The sequence below is a fragment of the Neofelis nebulosa genome, chromosome 5 (genome assembly GCF_028018385.1).
Source record: "Neofelis nebulosa isolate mNeoNeb1 chromosome 5, mNeoNeb1.pri, whole genome shotgun sequence".
Classification (NCBI taxonomy): Eukaryota; Metazoa; Chordata; class Mammalia; order Carnivora; family Felidae; genus Neofelis; species Neofelis nebulosa.
Window position 1 is genome coordinate 62,709,126 of NC_080786.1, and position 20,001 is coordinate 62,729,126.

Sequence of the window (20,001 nt, forward strand, 5' to 3'; positions counted from 1 at the left end):
TGAGATAAGCAACAAATATTATATACCCATTACGAATGTATATACAAATATATACACATTTTTTAAATCTGAAATTCGAATTTGACTGACAGTCCTATCTCTAAAGCTATCAGTGAGGAATTTCCATGTTGGAGCTAAATATTAGGCCAAGTTGAAAAGAATATGGGAATGTAGAATCTGAACTTTTTGATGTGTACAGGGTCCCGCAGATTGCACCGTGCTTTACTTTACAACTTCTCTGTGAGGTAGGACCAAAGTCCTTAATCCCCACTTTATGAGTGTAGACTCTAAGTTAAAGCATTGCACAAGGTTACAAAGCAAAGTAGAAGAGCTGGGATTCAAATTAAGATCCTCTGGCATTTTTTTCTAGGGGGTTCTGTCAATCACGACACTAAACAAACAGAAGAGCAGGAAGAATTTAAGAGATTGGCTAGAAAGCATTGCTTTAGCAAGCAAAAATACCTGGCCCAAGCATGGACACTCTTTTCTGTTTTTGTGCCTAAGTAAGCAATCATCTGTCTGTGTTCTTTACAGGCTGAGAGTGGCCATTAAGAAATGAAAGCGAGTTTAGATTTCACCGGCATGTTTGGATTTGATGACATTTTGCATTTCAAGAAACCAAGGTCAGCTCAACCCTTTTTTGCACTGGGACCCAGCCACCACCGTGATTTAAGCAAAGAACTACACTGGTGAATTTAAAGGTAAGTGGTGGCATAATCGTTCACTGCCTCACATGCTTCCATTTGCTGAGGACTGTCTTTACTTCTAAATCTAGTAAGGAGAGCTGTGTTTCACTTCACAAAATACTAGCAAGTTCTGAGATGAGGTCGAATTTATCCTTGAGAATACACTTGGAGACTAAAAAATTGTGTATTGTTGGGAAAAGTTAACCTTTCCAACATTAGCTCCCTCTTGCATGTGCCTTATTTTCTAACTCCAAGCAAAGTGATAGAAGAACTCTTATTAGAAAATTACAGAAAACTGAACCTCATACCTCTTGTTAAAAAAAAAAAAAAAAAAAAAAAAAAAGACATCTTGCGGGATTAATCTACCACTGCTAAGGCATTCCCAACTCAAATTTTTCTCTATTCTCCCACAAAATCAAATGCCCAGCTATATTTACCACAGCAAAAGAAATTAGTTGGGTTTCTAATATCACAGAAACAAACTAATATTTCTCATGTGTTTATTCGTTTTTAGAAGCTGGGCAAGGAGTAACAATTGCCTGTGACAACTGTCTGTGAAGAATATCGTTCTCAGAAATTCCAAACTGCCCCAGAGCTGTGGCAGGAAAGTCCACAGATTATTATTGGGTAATGACATTGGAAATAAAAAAGTATATAGTATTACAGTATTGAGCTATTAGAGTAGGGAATCAATTCAAGGAGACAAGCAAAATTTATATACTTTATTGATTTTAAATTTTACATGCTCTGCTATATGAGTAAATCTTTTGTAGTAATTCTAAAGCTTTGAAACATTGTAAATAACAAGGACTGTGGGGAGTTCAGAACAGCCATTTTTTCAAACTGAAAGTATATAGCCTTTAATGCATATTAGAAGAAATTGGGGTAATGAAATACCTTAAAGCTAACTTAAGGCAGGGCTAGTGTGGGGTTTTTTTGGTCTCCAAAGAGTGAGCCTGTATCAGGTAGTGAAGTAATTCCAGGTAGCATTGTACTTAAGGAAAAGCGTAATTAAATTGATCCTATTGTATTACATAAATCCAACATATCCTGTGTAAACTCAGAAACAGGTGGCTCTTTGTAAAAAGTAGCTGGCTATTAACCAATAGAAGTAAAATTTTCTCACACAAAAACAAATACAGGGGAGGAAAACCTTGAAACAAAGGGTAACTTGGGATTCCATAATCAAAGAGCAAATCGAATTTGAAATCACCCCTGCATGTTCCGTGTGCCTGAATCCAGAGCCTCCACACTGGGGAGTGGGTGAGCCTGTCTCCAGACAGGCATTTGAGTAAGCCAGTCAGGTTCCTGGAGCCTGCCACCTTTATTAAAAATAATTGCAGCCTGGGTAATTTGTAATTTTCAATCATACATGTAATATAGAAAATGACAGACAAGGCGGGGGGAGTTTTATATTTTTATTGCAGGGAGCCTGACTGACACTTCACAAAACGTTTTGACACATTCAAGTGTGAGCAACAAATCTGTCCACCGATTCATAAGCCACATGTTTACTTAAAGAAGCCTACCCCAATAAATGAGGATCAAAATCCCAAGTGCTTAAGTCCGTAACATTCCCTACAGTGAACTAGCACCGACAGAATACATTCTGACCTCCTTAAGATGAGTGAGGATTTTCAAATAAATATATCCTGCTTATATCATTTTTAGGTCTATACACTATTTTTTTAATTGTGAGAAGCCACACATGGACCTTTCCTATATTTAAGCTTGCAAGAATATTAAAGTGAATGCAGTAATCAGATAACTAAAGCCTAATTATTTTCTGCAATTTAGACTTCTGTTTACTCAGAGCACATCTAGTATACTCATTTAGAAGCTCTATTAGCTACAAAGTTTGATTTTGTTTTCCCAGTGTGCCACTCCTCAGACACAAAGCCATGGAAAATCATGATTCTTCACATTTACGAGTACCTAAAGGAAATGATGGTGACCCTAAAACACATCAGATTCAGATGAAAGAAAAGGGTCTCCATATTTATTAAAAGGGGACAAGAGCTCTGTATTTCTTAAGGCTCCTAATGTGAGCTATTGAGAATGGAAATCAAAATCGTAACTATTAACACTTAAAAGTTGGGCAATGAATCATTACATTACAGTGTCTTAAAATGCGAAACCTCAAAACTGGGTATTTCTAACCAACCCACCAGCATAGGCAACCTTTGTGTGTTGGAGAGGGGGAAGGGGGGGGGACTCCTGTTGGGGTGGGAAATGAGTGGGAATTGTAGAGGAGAAAAGGAAAGGAAAGAAATCTAACTCAAGGACCTTGAAAAGTTAATTTGGAAACTTTTGTTAGTGACTTTGGACTTCATTAAACTCCATGCATCACTATAGCAGCATGATCTCAACGGTTTGAAAGGTATTTGTCATCAGCAAAAGAAAAACATTATTTTTAAAGGAGTAAAAAGATTGATGCATCACTGCGGACCACTTAAGCCCCACACAGTTTCAGTCTTTAGTATTAATCTAAACGTGATGGCTTTTGCATACGGTGCATAATTAAACATTTTCTTTTCAGAGCTTTATAGAATCCCCATATGTTTTTAATGGCATCATCTGAATGTTTTTCTTAATAATTCTGGCAGCCTGCTCCTGAATCTTCAAGTTTGTTTTTTGTTCCTAATATCTTTTCTACAGAGGCCGCATTGTGCCAGAGATTGAATAAAGCTCTGAGAGCCTCATCGTCAAGGAAGACACACACTCACAGACTCACACACGCTCACATTCTGCTCTCTCCTCTCTCCCCCCTTGCAGCCGGCATTGCTGTTGGCACAGAGAAAAGATGTGTGTGAGAGTGGGCAAGGAATGAACACAAGACTCCGTGCCAAAGCCTCACTCTCCCATGTGGCATGTTCCCTTTCTCTTCTCTAGTAGGACTTAGCTACCTCATGTTAGGTGTCTGCCTGTCCGTCTGCCTGCCTGTCTGTCTATGAGTGTTTGGTGAGCACATTTACGTGTATACGTACCAATGGGGCAGCTGCAACATATGGTCTGCCTGACACAGGCTGGACATACCATAATTTGCTGACTCAGTACCTACTGCCTCATGCGAACTGACTTTCTCTTCTTGAGCAGTGGTCCATTTTTTTAACCAAACCCTTTCAGACACGACCCATAAAACTGAAATAATGGAATGTTCACCATTTAGCTTAGTCAGCCACATTTTGAGCTGTAAATCAGAATTACCTCCATTTCAGATGGTATAAATGCAACCCGGTGATCAAGCATACATTCAGGAGGGGACATCGGGATACAATAATAATCTGAGACTACAATACCCATGCCCACCCAGGACTGGTGCCCATGGTCTCCAACACAGAATGTAAGCGCCTCTGCTTGAAGAATAAGTAATTCAGACAGAAGAATGTACACCATTGTTGTTCAAAGGTAGCCGTGAATTTGCCTTATTCCAACATAAATTTAACTTCTGGAAATGGACAAAGACAATAAATAACTCACATTTGAATCACAAGTCTCCTTTAGATTGAGTGTTTGAACTCAGATCCAAGTTTCAAAACATAATATTTTTTAAAGCATTCTCACACTCTTTTCATATTTGTCATCTTGCAATCTGATGACGTGATGAACAAAATGGAAATGGTAACCAAAACGGCTTCCTTATGCGATTTTCCTCATTGAGCTTCATTTATTTACAGATGGCCAAGTGGCTCTGAGGGCATTTGAAGCCGTCCTATTATTAAGAACTGAGCTTTATCAAAAATTTCAAAGACCTGGTTTGTGTTTCAGAATTCCGCAGATGATGTGCCTTAAGTAGAAACAACCACCCTGGAAAGTCTTAAAACATATGCAGGCCAACAAGGGCAGAAACAAATTATCCAGGAATGGGATTGCTATGGTTTTCACTGGTGCTTCTAGCATTTGCTATGGGAACTTGACCGAAGCAAAATAATCTTTAATGGCCTCTCTTTTTAATGGTTCCCGGTAAACAAAAATAATTTTTTAAAAAAACCCGAACCTTAATTTTTCCTTCATCTAAATTGCTATAGGTAAATTTATAACATGGTAAACAGAGTAAAAAAAGAAGACTTCAGAAATGAAATGCCTAAATAAAAATAAAAAGTAAAGTTTAAAAAAAAAAAATGGACCTTCCTCCTTATCCAGACACCATTTTGGCGGCTCATCTCCTAGTCCTGGTCAGAAGAAGGAGCTGCCAGAGAACCAAAGCCATAGGGTCTAACAGGCTCATAGTCCCATAGAAACTGTCATATCAAGTTTCCTGTGGGCACCCACACAACTATGCAACCTTGGTTAAATCTTTCTTAAAAGATTGTGAGTCACAAACACCAGCAGGACAATGGCACTTCCATCTAAAATTTGATGAAGGGACCTCCCCTACCCTCCCAGAGCAGAACAGCTTGGGGGCATCTCCACATTTGAGACAACCCTCTCCCCAACATGATACTAACTGACAAAGTTTCCCACATCCAGATCTCAGAGCATTTACCATCACAAACTTAATCCGTGGAAGCTGTAGAATGATTCCCTCCTCTTCCCCAGCATTTGAAAATCAATTGGTGCAGATGACCCCCACTTGGAGGTCTGAGAACAATTCTTGATTAGAGCAATGAGGAATTTTAAGAGTCATAGCTGGTAGGGGTGCCTGAGTGGCTCAGTTAGTTAAGCATCTGACTTCAGCTCAGGTCATGATCTCATAGTTGGTGAGTTCTAGCCCTGCTTCGGACTCCAAGCTGACAGCACGGGGCCTGCTTGGGATTCTCTCTCTCTCCCTCTGTCTCTGCTCCTCCCCGATTTGCATGCTCTCTCTCTAACTCAAGATAAGTAAAAAAAAAAACTTGAAAGAGAGAAAAGAGTCCTAAGCTTGTAGGTAGCAGGGCCTGATTTTCAGTGACTTTTCCTTGGGTTTTAAAAGCTGAATGCTAGCCTTCCCCAGTAGAATGGGGCAAATCCCCAGCTTCATACCCTAATTTTTGTACTTGCCCACTCCCCAAGTTTCTCGAGGACCAAAGCCGGCTGTATTCTGTCTTCCTGCATGCAAACATTGGGTGGGTACCACTTGATGTCAGGAAATGTGCCAAGCACTGGGAAGAAGAATGAGAATAAATAGGGCTCAGTCCCTGCTCTCAAACAGCTCACAGTAGAGATAGGAACAGAGATACATTTTAAGTACGCTACAAGATGTTCTCATAGAGGCAGAAACAAATTGGTAGGGAGAACAAAAGTGGGGATTGATAAATACGCTGAGGTGGAACCAAGAACAGTTCACAGAAGTAACATCTGAGGTAGCACCTTAAACGCATTCATGTGGTAGAAGAGGCAGAGGGAGAGGAAGAAAGGCATTCTGAGGAGGCCGTACAGCACAGTTAAAGGCAGACGAGTGGTTCTCAGCCTTTTTCAAAGCAATCACCTGGGGATGTTTCTTAAAATGCAAATTGCTGGGTCTCACCCTCGGATTCTGGTTCTGTTGGTCTAACACAGGGATCGGAAGTTTGGATCTTTAACCAGCAGGTAGATCTCAGTCACACGTTGAGAAACAGCTGACCAGGGTCACAAAGGTGCATGGTATTTGCAGGATGAGAAGAAATTCAGGATGAACAGAGCATGGATTGGGGGTGGGGGGTGGGGGTGGGCTGATCTAGTTGACTAGCTTTATGTATTGGAGGGACATTGTCAAGACTTCTGGGCACCTGTGAAGCCCTAAAAATGAGATTCTAGGAAGCTTCAGACACCAAGAGCCACCATCAGAGCTATATAGGGCTGGATCCAGTCTCTACAGCTGTGATCTCTTGGGTGTCCATAGCTCTACAGCAAAGACTGGGGGGAAGAAGACTGGCCTGAGCCCAGACAGCCCAATGTCCCAGACCCAGCTCTACCACTTACTATGTCCTCTTGACAAGTTATTTAACCATCTTGGGCCTCAGTTTTACCTCTGCAAAATGGGAATAATAACACCAAAAGGTCAAGGTTGTTCTAAACATTAAATGGTTTAATACACATGTAATGTCTATCTCAGTATCTTACGTGTAGTATTTTTAATAAAAATACAATTGTAATATCTAACATATGTTGAAAAATTCGGGAAAATAAAAGAGAGAGAGAGAGAGAGAAATAGTTCAGATTTAGAGTCATAGTTTGCCTACATGGAGAAGATGTAAAATTTCCCCATGACTCAGTCTCCCTGCAGGTTACCAGAGCATCCCTAAAAGTCACCTGTCCATCAGCATTTCAGATCCCCCAGACTTGTTCTCCCATTTTCTGGGTCCCGCCTCAGAGCTCCAGCCTCTTTCTCAAATTGGATGCTCCCTGGTCTGACATAGTTTATTTGCCACTGTGACCACCACCAGAACCTGACCATTTTTCACAGGCTCTATCTCTCCTGATCACACAGAACCCCAAACCTCTCCCAGTGCCGCAGCCATTATTTATGAGGATTGGCACTGTGCCTGAGAGCAATTAATTTATCTGCCAAAGATACACTTAAGTGACTGTCTCATGAGGTTCCTGATCCCTACAGCATAAACAATCCAAAGCGGAGACAGAGCATCCCTGACACTGAGGGCATGGATAACTTTATCTTAAATCCTTACCTCCTCATTATATAAACAATAGTATGATTCTAAATTTCAAGGACACTATGGAGTTTCAAGGCATTTTCCTCTACCTTCTGTCATTTGACCCTCTCCATAACCTCTGGGAGAGGTAAGACTTTCCTCCCATTTTACAGATGTGAAAATATTGAGTTTCAGAGAAATTAGGTGATTTAGCTATACGGCCACTGAACTAGAGACGTGAACCCAGGCTTCTGACTCCTGATACTTATGTTCTCCATTATTCTCTACATACCACCTCTCATGTCTGCTTACTTTGACCTTCATCCAGAAAGCCGATAAATGTTCGCGGGTTCAACCCTTCCATGTAAAAGATTATAAGTTTTGAATCACATGAAAATAAAGCCCATATAGCAGAACAGCCTAACAAATAGCTGTATCGATCACTTAAGAAGAGGTCATTAATTCTAAAGACATTGAAGAAATAATTGGGTTCCTTTCTGTACCAATTGGGAGCAGATATGGAGCCATAGCTATTCACCATGGTAGAGTAGAAAGAACAAGTTTTGGATCAAAAGGACCTAGGTTCACAATCCTAACTCTGCCGCTCAGCTGGTCACATGATCTCGAGCACATTGCTGAAATCCTGGGTCTGACTTTTTTCATCCTTTTTTTAAAAATTTTTTTTAATGTTTATTTATTTTTGAGAGAGAGAGTGTGAGCAGGCGAGGGGCAGAGAGAGAGGGAGACACAGAATTGAAGCAGGCTCCAGGCTCTGAGCTGTCAGCACAGAGCCCGACACGGGGCTTGAACTCATGGACCGTGAGATCATGTCCCGAGCCGATGTCAGACGCTCAACCGACTGAGCCACCCAGGCGCCCCTGACTTTTTTCATCCTTAAGATGTGATGAGCATCTCTAAACTCAAGCATGATTGTATGACAACAAATACCACAAATCTAACTCAGTAATCACATAGAAGCCCTTAGCAACTGTAGGCCACTTCCCCCAGACTGATGTTACAAACTTTCGTGTGCATGAGAGCTTGTTAAAACCCAGCTTGCTAAGTTACCCTGTCCTCTCATTTCTGATTCAGCAGGTCTGGGACTTTGCATTCCTAACTAGTTCCCCCCATGGACTAGTTCCCCCCCCCCCATCAGTTCCCTGATGCTGATGCTGCGGGGTCCAGGGACGACAACTTGGGAACCACTGCTGTCAAGCAGGACAAGGGTCATGCGGTCATGGAGAAAGAAGTCACTGGATAAAAACCTAAAGCTTAGAATGGCCATGCCAAGCTACTAGATGTTGATCACCAACTCCCAAGCAAAGCCAGCTAAGAAAACAGAAGGCTAAAGACAGCCATAATCCTTTCTCCTTCATGGAACCAGTGTCATGGACTTATTAGGGTCAGATGACTCTGAGCTAAGTAAGCACTTTGTCTAAAACTCCTTGTGATAACTGTGTTTTCACTTAAATCCTTCTGAAATTCTTACACACAGATCTCCCATCTCCCCTTCTAGAAACGTTGCTGACTTATTAACAGTCCCTAGAAGACCTTGGGAGCACGTGATCTAGTGCTTATGAGATCCAGTAGCACAGTCTGATTGAGGGTACTCAACCAAATACCCAGTCACCCTCAATGTGGTTTCTGCATCACTAGCACCTCAGTTATTCCATCGTGCACGCACACACACACACACACACACACACACACACAATTTGCAGAATCAGAGGGTCTATCAGGAGTGCAATTAGGGCAAATCATTTAAGAAATGCACCGGCCATAGCTCATGTTTACACATAAACCTTTTCTCTTAAAGGGCGTGTTGCTTCTTGAAAGGAATCAAAGTACAACAACAAAACCCCAGAAAATACATTAACCCTATTTTATGAAGGTGGTACAGACACTATATTCTCTTTTGTTTCCAGATATGAAGAATACATAAAAGTGTGATGAACAGGCACTGGCATATATATTGTTCTGTTCGTGCGAAGGAGTCTGTAATATATCTCTATTTTGCTGCAGCCAGCTGCCACTGAGTCATCAGTTCCCACTGTATTATCCCGTGCTCAGCTCCGTTGGAATATTAAGCAGCCACCAGATTCCAAACTCTGCATTTCCTCACATTTGGCTCTTCCCTGATCAAGCGTTGTTTCTCTGTGATTTTATATATATATATATATATAATATATATATATATATATATCAGGCCCTGGAATCAACTTTCTTTGTTTTATCAAGACCCGGTGTGTAGTGATTCTGATTTATCATTTTTACAACAGTCTCTTCCCTGCGGGCTCCAGGTCGTGATGGTGGCATTGCTACGATTTATGGTGGGGATTGTTGACGGAAAATGTATGCTCTTTTTGATTTTCCTTCTTCCCAACACCTGGTTCTTATTTGTTCAACTCTAGCTTCTGCCATTTTAAGCATTATTTACCATTTGCTGAAATGCATTGGTTTATTTGTTGGGCGTGTGTAAGGTAGAGGACGGATTTTTACGGTTGGCTATCCTTTTTCCTCTTCTCAACCCAACGTGGTTTTTTTGTTACATTTTCTTATGTTGTTAGGAACCTGGAGTTCCCATTCATTTCCCATTTGTTTCTCCTTATCTGCCACAACATATTAGGTCTCTCAGAAAGAAAAAGAAAATGCAGGCTGGTTAGGTTCTTCAAGGAGGTTTTTGAATTCTCTGTGCCTCACACTGTAGGTGGTCACCTCCCTTTCCAACCTGGATCCATTATTTATTACTTAGCGAAGGCTCCTCTCTCTCGGAGTCCCAGAGCAAGGCTAATTTTTCTTTAGACTCTAAGAACACTTCAGAATAACTTGGCAAAAGGTAGAGCTTTTGAAGCCTGTTAGGAATCCATTTGCCAATATTGAAGATAATTTTAAAAAGTGGAGATGAAATGTACAGAGATGCTCACACCTGAGAAATGTTTGATTTGAAGGCTGATATTTAGGTCTTCTGCCCAAAGCAAATCACAAACCAATCGAGACTATTTTTTTTCCACCAGAAGATGAAAACACCCAGAGTGCTTTCTCCTTTTTAGGTTTTCCCTAATGCACTTAGCAGAGTGCTAGGCACTGTGAATGCCTTCTCAATATTGATTTCACGTTTAACCAGAGTTTCTTTTGTTAATATGCATACTTTTCCAAGAGGGCTGGTAGTTTGGGGTTTAATTTAAATTTTTTTAATGTTTATTTTTGAAAGAGACAGAACACGTGCAGGGGAGGGGCAGAGAGAGAGAGAGGCTCCGAAGCAATCTCCAGGCTCTGGGCTGTCAGCACAGAGCCCAGCGTGGGGCTCAAACCCACAAATAGCAAGGTCATGAGCTGAGTCAAAGTCAGGCGCTTAATGGACTGAGCCACCCAGACTTCCCATTTGTGGGGTTTAATTTAAATGGGACTAATACTTCATGCCCTCTCCACCTACCCCTCCACTTATTGCTGAAAACAGAAGTCACCTTCTCAAATTGCAATTTTTTAAGTTTGTTTATTTATTTTAATAGGGGATGGAATGGCAGAGAGAGAGAGAGAGAGAGAGAGAGAATCCCTAGCAGACTCCACGTTCAGCACAATGCAAGACTTGATCCCACAATCAAGGGATCATGACTTGAGCCAAAACCAAGAGTCAGAGACTCAACCAACTGAGCCACCCAGGTGCCCCACAAATTGTAATTCTTAAATTTAAAAAGCCCTGAATAAGCCAATCAGATGTGCTGTGGTGGAGATTGTTAATAACCCCCGTGATGAGGTACTGCAACATACCATTTTCTCCAGGATAGTTCTGGTTTACAACCTGTTATCTCAGTGTCATTGGTAATAGTGGCATCTTGTCACTCTCAAAAGTGGCCCATTTTAGAAGAAAAGTATATAGTCATACTATCCCATACCTATCCCCCCTCTTCCTCCTTTTAGTAACAAAACCCCTGCTAAGTTTTATTCGATGAGATACTGGGCTGCCCGGGTCAAAACTGCATTCCCCAGTTTTCCTTGCAGCCTAGTGTGGCCAGTTATTTACATGATAAACAAGCACATAGTGCTGTTCTAGGTATTCTACAAATTAACACACTTAATCCTCATCATAGGAGCTAGGTGCTATTTCATCATCTCTATTTTATGGATGAGGAAACTAAGAGGTTAGCTAACTTGACCAAGTGGCAGAGCTAGGATGTGAACCCCAAGAGTCTAATTCCAGAGTCTGCACTCTTGACCCACTACCTCCAAGCGTGACCAAGTGCTGGCCAACGGGATGGGGGAAGAGTGACGTGGCAATCTCTCTACCTCTCCTGCAAAAAAGGAACCTCATTGTCACCCATTCTTTCTTGCCTCATTCTCTCAAAATAAAACGTGGTGCTGAGGAACATACAGACAGAGACAACATTCCAGGAGTTGCAGAAGCCACAAAACAAAGGGATCCTTGGTCAGCCTCGCAGAGCAGAGCACTTTCCCACCCTCAATTGCCTGCCACCTCAGGATCATATGTATGAGAAAAATATCCTATCTCATTTGAGGCACTATCAGCCTGTACCCTAACTAACACATGTTCACATCCCTGCCTCACAAAGTCTCATGTAGATGTTCAGAAGGTAGGTGAGAATCATCTGTTCCAGTAGCAAAATGAGCCCTCCTGACCAGATCCAAGCATTTTCCCCAAATGCCCCCAAGGCTCCTACCTATGCCAAGGTCTGCTCCCATACCAACATCAAGGACTTTGCCGCAGTACATGTAATTCTTAGTACATAGAAACTTTCCATGGGAGATAGACATGAAAGAGATAATACATAGCCTAGGTCCTTACTCTCAAGCATCTAGGTGCCATCATGGCCTCCTAAATTATTCCAGAGCAAAGGACTCATCACACAGACCTTCCTCTATCCCTGCATGAAACACACCCTCTACCTTGACCTATAGCATCCCCTTCCCCTTCCCTATTTTATTTTCCTCAATAGCATTAACCACCACATAAGGTATGTTCATCCCTTTATGTATAGCCAATCCCACTTGAATTATCATCTCATTGGGGAAGGGACTGTGTCTGCTTTGGTCATTGCTTTATCGCCAGCTCCTGACAGAGGCTTCTATGCAATAGGTACTCAATAAGAATACTTGAATAAATGAATGGCGAATGAACAACTTTGAACAGCTGTAGCTCTGTGACCCTGGGCAAATTACTTAACCTCTCTGGGTCCCATGATAATAATATATAATAGAGTTGTTGTGAAAATTATAAGAGATAATAAGAGGTAATACATGTCAAATATAGAGACTACCTCCCAGTACATGGAAAGGTCCAAATACAATGGTAAGAGTTGTAAGCAACATAGTACTCATTATGCAGCCCCTGTGCCGTGCACTATTATTTCAGTTAATAACAGCCCATGTGTTCAGAACCACCCACCTTCTGGTACCACAACAGGAATTCTGGTTCAGCCACTATACGGCTCCTGCCTTGTTCTGTTTCTCTTTCTGGAATTTCCTAAGAAAAGCCAGACTGCAATTTCCTGACATACAACAAACTCCAACCCTCTCTAGTGAAATGCAGACCAGGAGCTGCTAGAACTGGCCTTACCTTTGATAAGAAAAGAGAAAACAGTATTTATTTTAGGATTAGAATCATGTCTGGTGTAAGAGTTATCGAGTTGAGCTATTTGGCTTTGTTTGTGAAACATTTCCATTTGGTATGTCTGTAATATCATCGATGGCCTCTCATCCACTAATAACCTCAGAGGAGAGTCAACTTGCTCCTTTTTCTAGGACTTTCCTTAGACCCTGTCACTGCCTCCTCCTGATAGAAGCATCTAGAACAGCTCTTGAATAGTACAACCAGACTGTAACTGAATATTATACTCTGGAAAAAAGCCATGTCCAATATCCAGCTAGATAGTGAGACCTCTTCCAAAAAAAATAGGTGAGGTAGAGTTTGGGGGATAGCGAAAGTGGTGTGTGTGTGTGTGTGTGTGTGTGTGTGTGTGTGTGTGTGTATTTTTTTCCATAAAGGTCCTAGGACAACTTTCAAAGGGAAAAATCCATACTCAGCTTTGTGGTATTGAATTAGCTCCTTCCAACTGATCTTTCTGAGATGTTATTCTTACCCATCCCTATGCTTCCAGCCCTCAGCTCTTTCCACCTTTAACACTGACCAAACTAGACATTCTCTCGAGGATGATGACTAACGGAGTAGATGTAGGGGAAGCACTGCAAATTTGAGTGACCACTATACGCAGGAACTGTATGCCTCCCATTTGTTATTTCTAAGGTTATTTTAAAATCTCACAATCCTAAGAGTAAACTATAATTACTGTCATTGTCATTATCTCCATTTTATAGATGGGGAAACAGGCTCCGAGAAATTGTTGCTAGGACCCAAGGCCCCACAACAAGTGAGAAGTGAAATGAGGATTCTAATCCAGGTATTTGTAGCTCCAATACCTTCTCCACTAGATCTTTCAACTTTTGACCCCTTATAATTCCCATGTGTGAGACTGTTCTTGCAAACATTTTTGGAGACCTCAATACTAAACATATAAAACAATTGCCTACACTTCACCCTAACCAGGAGAATTATCTCCCCAAGTGCCACCCTTCAGGACTCATCCAGCCAAGGTGCCTGCAGTTATAATTCCATTCTGCAGAATGCTGGGGCTCCCTGCCTGTACCTCTAACTTAGGTGTTAGTATTAGAAATGTCTAAATAATTAGCTTTTCAAAAATTAAGAGCCCACACCTAGAAATTCTGACCTAATTGGTCAGAGGTGGGGTCTAGGCATCAGGAGTGGTTTTAAAACACCTCAAGCTTTATCCATCGTGCAACCAGGGCTGGAAATACCATTCCAGACAGTTCCCCTGCTGAGATTCAGGAACTTCTCTGTCCTTAACTCATAGTTGTACCTGCCCCCAGCTGAATAAAACTTCAGATGAATCACTTTCCAAATTTGTTTCTCATTTATTCTAACTGCTATGTCCAATCCTGGCCTAATTATTCACTTAATCTTGCCTGATTTGGCTCCTAGTGTAATTTTTTCCTGACAACTCAAAATTCTCTCAGTACTGACACATTAGTTCATTGAATAATCCCTTAAAATATCACACCAGTCTTTTTTGTTCATAAATGGTAGATTAGGAAGACATAGGATTCACTTCTGGCTTGATGACTAAATTAAGGCAAATTACTATGAATTCTACACCTTCAATATATAAAACAGACAGGTTATAATACTTGACATATTTTAAATTCTCAGAAAGACTGTAGTATAGCACTGTCTGGGTTGGAATCACAACTCTGCTGTTAACTGGCTGTGCAACCTTTAGCAAATCATGATCCCTCTCTGAACCTATGCTTACTCAGCTATGGAGCAATGGAAAAAATCAGAGTTGTTGAGTCTCAGATTTTATCCCAATGTTAAAGAAGTTCTATAATATCAGACTGATGAGCAACTAACTGCTGGTGGGTGCAGTGATGTTAATTAATTGGTGGTATTTAAAACACATTTGAGGTTTCCTTTCACCAGGCCACTGAAAGAGCCCTGTTCAGTTCTTAGCCAAACCAAGAAAAGAACAGAAATGGAGCTTACATTTTATAACCAGGGAAGAGTAGCTATGGCTACTCCTTTGAAACAAATGTGTTCTATAAATGTATTTACACTCTAGAGAAAACTCAGATCTGGTCAATTAGACTTTTATTTCAGAATTTGTATCTTCACTGAAGGAAATACTTCATAGACTCACAAAACCCCAGAAATGGAGGACACCCTGAAGAACCATTTCATTCATTCCTCTGTAAACCCTTCATTTATTCTATGTATTCCTCTATATGTAGATAAAACTATACTGTTCAGGAAAGAAATACAGTATACCTCTCTATTCCTTAAATATATTAATAGATGAGTGTTAACAACCCCATAGCCTATTTTTTGTGTCATTTTAACTCAAATTTACCCAAATTCTGACTGTGCTAGTCTCTTTTCAGATGCCTGTGACTCGTTTGCCTGATTCCTTTAGCCCTTCCCCCTAGGATATCAACTTCTACAATTCCCACTGAACTTCCAATCATGCTCTACAAATTCTCTACACATAGCCTCACATTTCAGAGTCTCCTCTGTACTCCAGATCAACTGCCTCTTAGATATCTCCTCCTGGGCATCAAATTCAACCTCTTTCCACCATGCTAATCCTCTTCCAATAATTTCTTATATTCATGAATGGCACCATCATGCATTCATTTGCACTAACCGGGAAATTAACTCTACATCCGCTTCTTCTTTATTCCATAATCAAACACTCATCAAGATTTTGTCCCCTAAAAATGTTGTGAATTCATCCATTGCTCTCTATTTCCATTATCCCCAGTCCAAAGAGCTATCCACTCTCTTGTCGATACTGTAAGAGCCCAATCTCCTCCACAGCAGCCAGAGTAATCTTTTTTTTTTTTTAATGTTTATTTGTTTTACAGAGAGACACAGAGTGTGAGCGGGGGAGGGACTGAGAGAGAGGGAGACACAGAATCCGGAAGCAGGCTCCAGGCTCTGAGCTGTCAGCACAGACAGAGCCCAACGTGGGGCTCGAACTCACGAACTGTGAGATCATGACCTGAGCCGAAGTCAGATGTTCAACCAACCGACTGAGCCACCCAGGCACCCCCAGAGTGATCTTTCAAAAACATATCACATCATAGCATTTTCCTGCATAAGACCCATCAGTGACTCCACAGGGCTCTCAGAATAAAGACCCCTGTCTTCAAGGTCCTGAAAAACCAAACCCCCTCCCCCAAACCAAACCTCACCAGTCACACACTGAGCTGCTGTCCCCCTCACCTACAGCTTCTTCAATTCTTCAGCTTCCTTCTTACCTGAGAGCCTTGCACATACTGTTCCCTCTGCCAGGAATGCTTTCCACCCCCTTCATCCTTCAGAGCTCACCTTCCTCACCTCCCACAGTTTCTGCTCTCGCTATTACACTCTCACACAGCGTTCATCCTGCACTTGATCTGCGTTTCACATACCACAACTCTTGGCATGCATAAAATTATTTGATTAATTGTTTTGTTAATTACCCCTTATCTATGGACTATGTCTGCCTTACTCACTGCTCTATCACCAGTGCCCAGCACCAAGCGACTTGCACATAGTAGACATTCTATGTTCTAGTAACATTCTGGTAAATGGTTGACTTCTTCCATCACACAGCAGCTTATCCTTTCCATTCTTCTTGCCACTCCCTTCACTGCCAAATGTCCTTAAAGACTGGCCTCTATTATCTGCCCCAGCTCCACTCCTACTCACTTGTCAACCCACAGAAATGTGAGGTCCTCGGCTACCACTCCAATGAAACCATTAATGCTGAAGGTCGCCAGTGAAAGCTGACGATCTGATGGGCTTTTCCTAGATTGACTCCTACTAACCATCTCTGTGACATTTGACAGTGTGGACAACTCCCTCCTGTTACCTTTATGCAAAAAAAAAAAAGGGCAATGAGTAGCTTCTTTGCTCCCAGCCCTACAATTAAAAGAGGATCCCTTCTCTCATTGCATCCAGTAAGTCAGTCAAATCAGTAATCACAAATATATGCAACCACAGCCATATAGGTGCCAAGAAACAAAGAGATAGGAGAGTCTCAAAGGTGGGGATTCCGAAACTGCTCTGCTCTTCTCCTCTGATTGTGCTCGTTTTACTTCCGCAGCTGAAGTACTGCAGCCCTCTGCATGTCCCCTGATCAGCTGCAGGCCAGGGTTTCTTCCTTATCACGCTGCACTTCTCATGTGCACTCTCTCTCTTCCTGTTCTCCGTGCCAACAACTCCCAAATCTGTATCTTCAGGCCTAATTTTCCAACCACTTCTTGGATATCTCCAGGGTGTTCCCCAGGCGCCTAAAATGGTGCATTCCAAAACAAATCAAAGGCCTCTCCCCAGTCCTTCCTCTGCTGTTGCCTCTCTCACCAGTCACCTGGACTAGAAATGAAATTCCTGTGAGATCTTCCTCTCCCTTCCCCTCACCTCCACAGCAGTCAAGGAGTTGTCCCGCTTCTGCCTTCTAACCATAATTGGACCTGTTCTCCACGCCCAGTGCCATGACTTTTGTCCAAACGTTCGTCAGCAGCTCCTCTGCATTACTGCTATCGGCCTCCTCCCTGCACCCCTTCTTCCACGCTTCCCCTACTCTGATCATTTGCTTTGCTACCATCCACACTTAATGTGGCCATGTTATTGCCCTGTTGAAAAGTCTCCGGTGTCTTTAAGACAGAGTCCACATTCATTAGCTTCATAATCAGATCCTACTACCTCTCCTGTCTTACTCTTTTCGTTCATTCATCTTATAAATATTCATTGAGTACCGAGTCTATAGCAAGCACTATTTTAGGCACTGGAGATAAAGCAGAAAATACAATGATGCCTTCATCAAGACCCACACTCAAGTGCTATAATACACATCACACCTACCACACACACACACACACACACATGCACACACCTGGCCTCTATCAACGTGAAATCTCTCATCATTTTCTACGTGCCCCATGTTTGTTCAGACTTTTATATAATACCTCTACTGGCTGAAAGACTCTTTCCTTCCTCTCCGACATAGTTGCACTCCCTGTAGACTCAACACTCAAGCGTAACCTCTACGGAGCCTGTGGGAACTCCTCAGACACAGACACACTCCCTTCTCCACATGTCAAACCACTTTGAACCCATCTCTCTCACGTGTACTTCCTTTTTATTTGTCTGTCTCCATCACTAAACTGTCAGCCCTTCAAAAATAAAATATCATCTTTTTCTAGTGCACATCCTCCACACATTTTGCACTAATCGTATGAATTGAAAAATAAATGAACCAATATGATCCACTATGGCTTGTAGAGGAGCAAGGGTTCACAAACTATACTGTGCATTAGAATTAGCTGAGGGTCTTGTTAAAATACCAATTCTGATTCATTAAGCCGGGGGTGAGTCCCAAGAATGTGCATTTCTACCATGCTCCCAGGGGAATGCTGATGCAGCCAGCCTAAGGACCATACATACTTTGAGGAGCAAGGCTTTAGAACTGAGTGATCAGGAGACCCAGAAAGTGAAGCTGGCTGGGAAACCATTCCCGTGGAAATTAAGCAAACACCAAAAGATAGTTCTGCTTCACATCTTGTCCATCAAGTCTGCATGACATCTTGACAGAGACCAGCTTCCTGAAATATGGGGGTGAAACACCACTGTTGTAGACTTTGCCCAATTAGACAGCCTATGCTGCATTCTACACATCTTCTGGGAAGCCCCAACTGAGCTCATTCGCCAGCTTCTGCTTGTTGCAAAAGCCCAATGCCTGTCTTTGTTTCCAACTCTGCAGATGGCTCAAATGTGTTCCCTTGTCATCTCTAGCATGGACACAGGCCCCCAGACTTCCCTGCCAAGAATCAGCGGCAGAGGACAGCTCAGTTCCTCTTGAACTCTCCATGTTCTGAGGCAACAGCCCTGGCTGCCATTCAGGGCGTCACTTTTCAAGCCACCCTGCCCCATTGAGAGGGGCCTTGGCACTGGCTCGTTGCCCCGCCTGGCCAGCACACCTCTCCTCTCGGCCCACAACCTCTGCACTCTGCCAGTAGCCTGCAAGCACTCACAGGAGCCGTTGGAAAGGCGATCCCAGTTTTAGTTAAAATTTTTCTTACCCACAGAATTCTGAGATGCTACTGGGGATTTACAAGTTGTTTTAAGGCTGTTTTAAAGATAAACCCATGGTATTTACATAGATATATGGGCCTGTGTAAAGGACTGTGTGGTTCTTTATAAAAGATGCAGTATAAATGTTCTTGTATTACTAGAAGGATTATATAAAAGATGTTAAAACATATTTCAACCAAGCAGTGGTATAGATGGCCACAGAATATAATGTATCCATTGTCAAGAAATCCCCACCAGAGACCTCTGAAATCTTACATTGATTGAGTTGTGCTGGACTTGCAGCACATTGAAAATTTTCCAAATGGTAAAATATTAAATATACTCTTTTTAAAAAATATTTACCAGTTAAACACTAAAGTACTGTAACTGGCTGACCTTTCAGAGCAGCTTTGTTCTACTTTTCCAAAAGCAGCCAGAAAGGGATTGTTTTCTTTTAAAGCTTTGTTTTGTCTTTTAGAAAAAAAGAACCAACTTATTTTGAGCATACTACCCACCCACCCACCCCCCCCCCCTCCGCCTATGCAATAACATCATAATGGCAGAATAATCACGGTAAACAATGCCCTGGGGATTTAGCTGGCTACAGCAGGGGACTCTAGGAGCCAATTTCAGTGCTTTTCTTAACTACATCATTGCATTTTTGTCTGCTAGTGGATAAGAAGAGTCTCCTTTTAGAGCAGGTTGATGGAAAGTGCTAATTGTTGACACATTAGCTAATTGTTATGATTAGCCTCTGACTTTTTTTTTATTCTAAAAGTCAAGATCTCAACTGTGAAGTATGAAGATGCTTATTACAACAATGCTATGAAAACATTCAAACAATGAAAGGCTAATCTTCAGAAGCATTCAATCCGGTGGCAACTAGACAGCCATGCCTTTAAAGACCAGACAACCATCAGGAAAAAAAAAATATCCTAACTGCCGCATCCACCCAATATTTCAGACATAAGTGTTCTGGGTTATCATTAATGATCTGTTTTTACAAATTCACTATGTCTTTGGAAAGTTGAAGTAACTCCAAACCAAATAAACCCTGTGCGAGCCATAATGGTCCACTGACAATTGCAGCAGCTTGGAATTCATGATAATGTGAACCTGT

General features: G+C 41.8%; 1 protein-coding gene and 1 long non-coding RNA gene across 8 annotated transcripts in view; one reads left to right on the forward strand and one right to left on the reverse strand.

Annotated features, from left to right (window-relative positions):
• Nucleotides 1-20,001, reverse strand: part of MECOM (MDS1 and EVI1 complex locus) — a 562,843-nt gene that overhangs the window by 421,855 nt on the left and 120,987 nt on the right. The gene's annotated exons all lie outside the window — the stretch shown is intronic.
• Nucleotides 404-4,179, forward strand: LOC131512140 (uncharacterized). Its single transcript, XR_009261991.1, has 3 exons — nt 404-701; nt 1,201-1,313; nt 3,345-4,179. It is a non-coding gene; the product is annotated as an uncharacterized LOC131512140 (long non-coding RNA).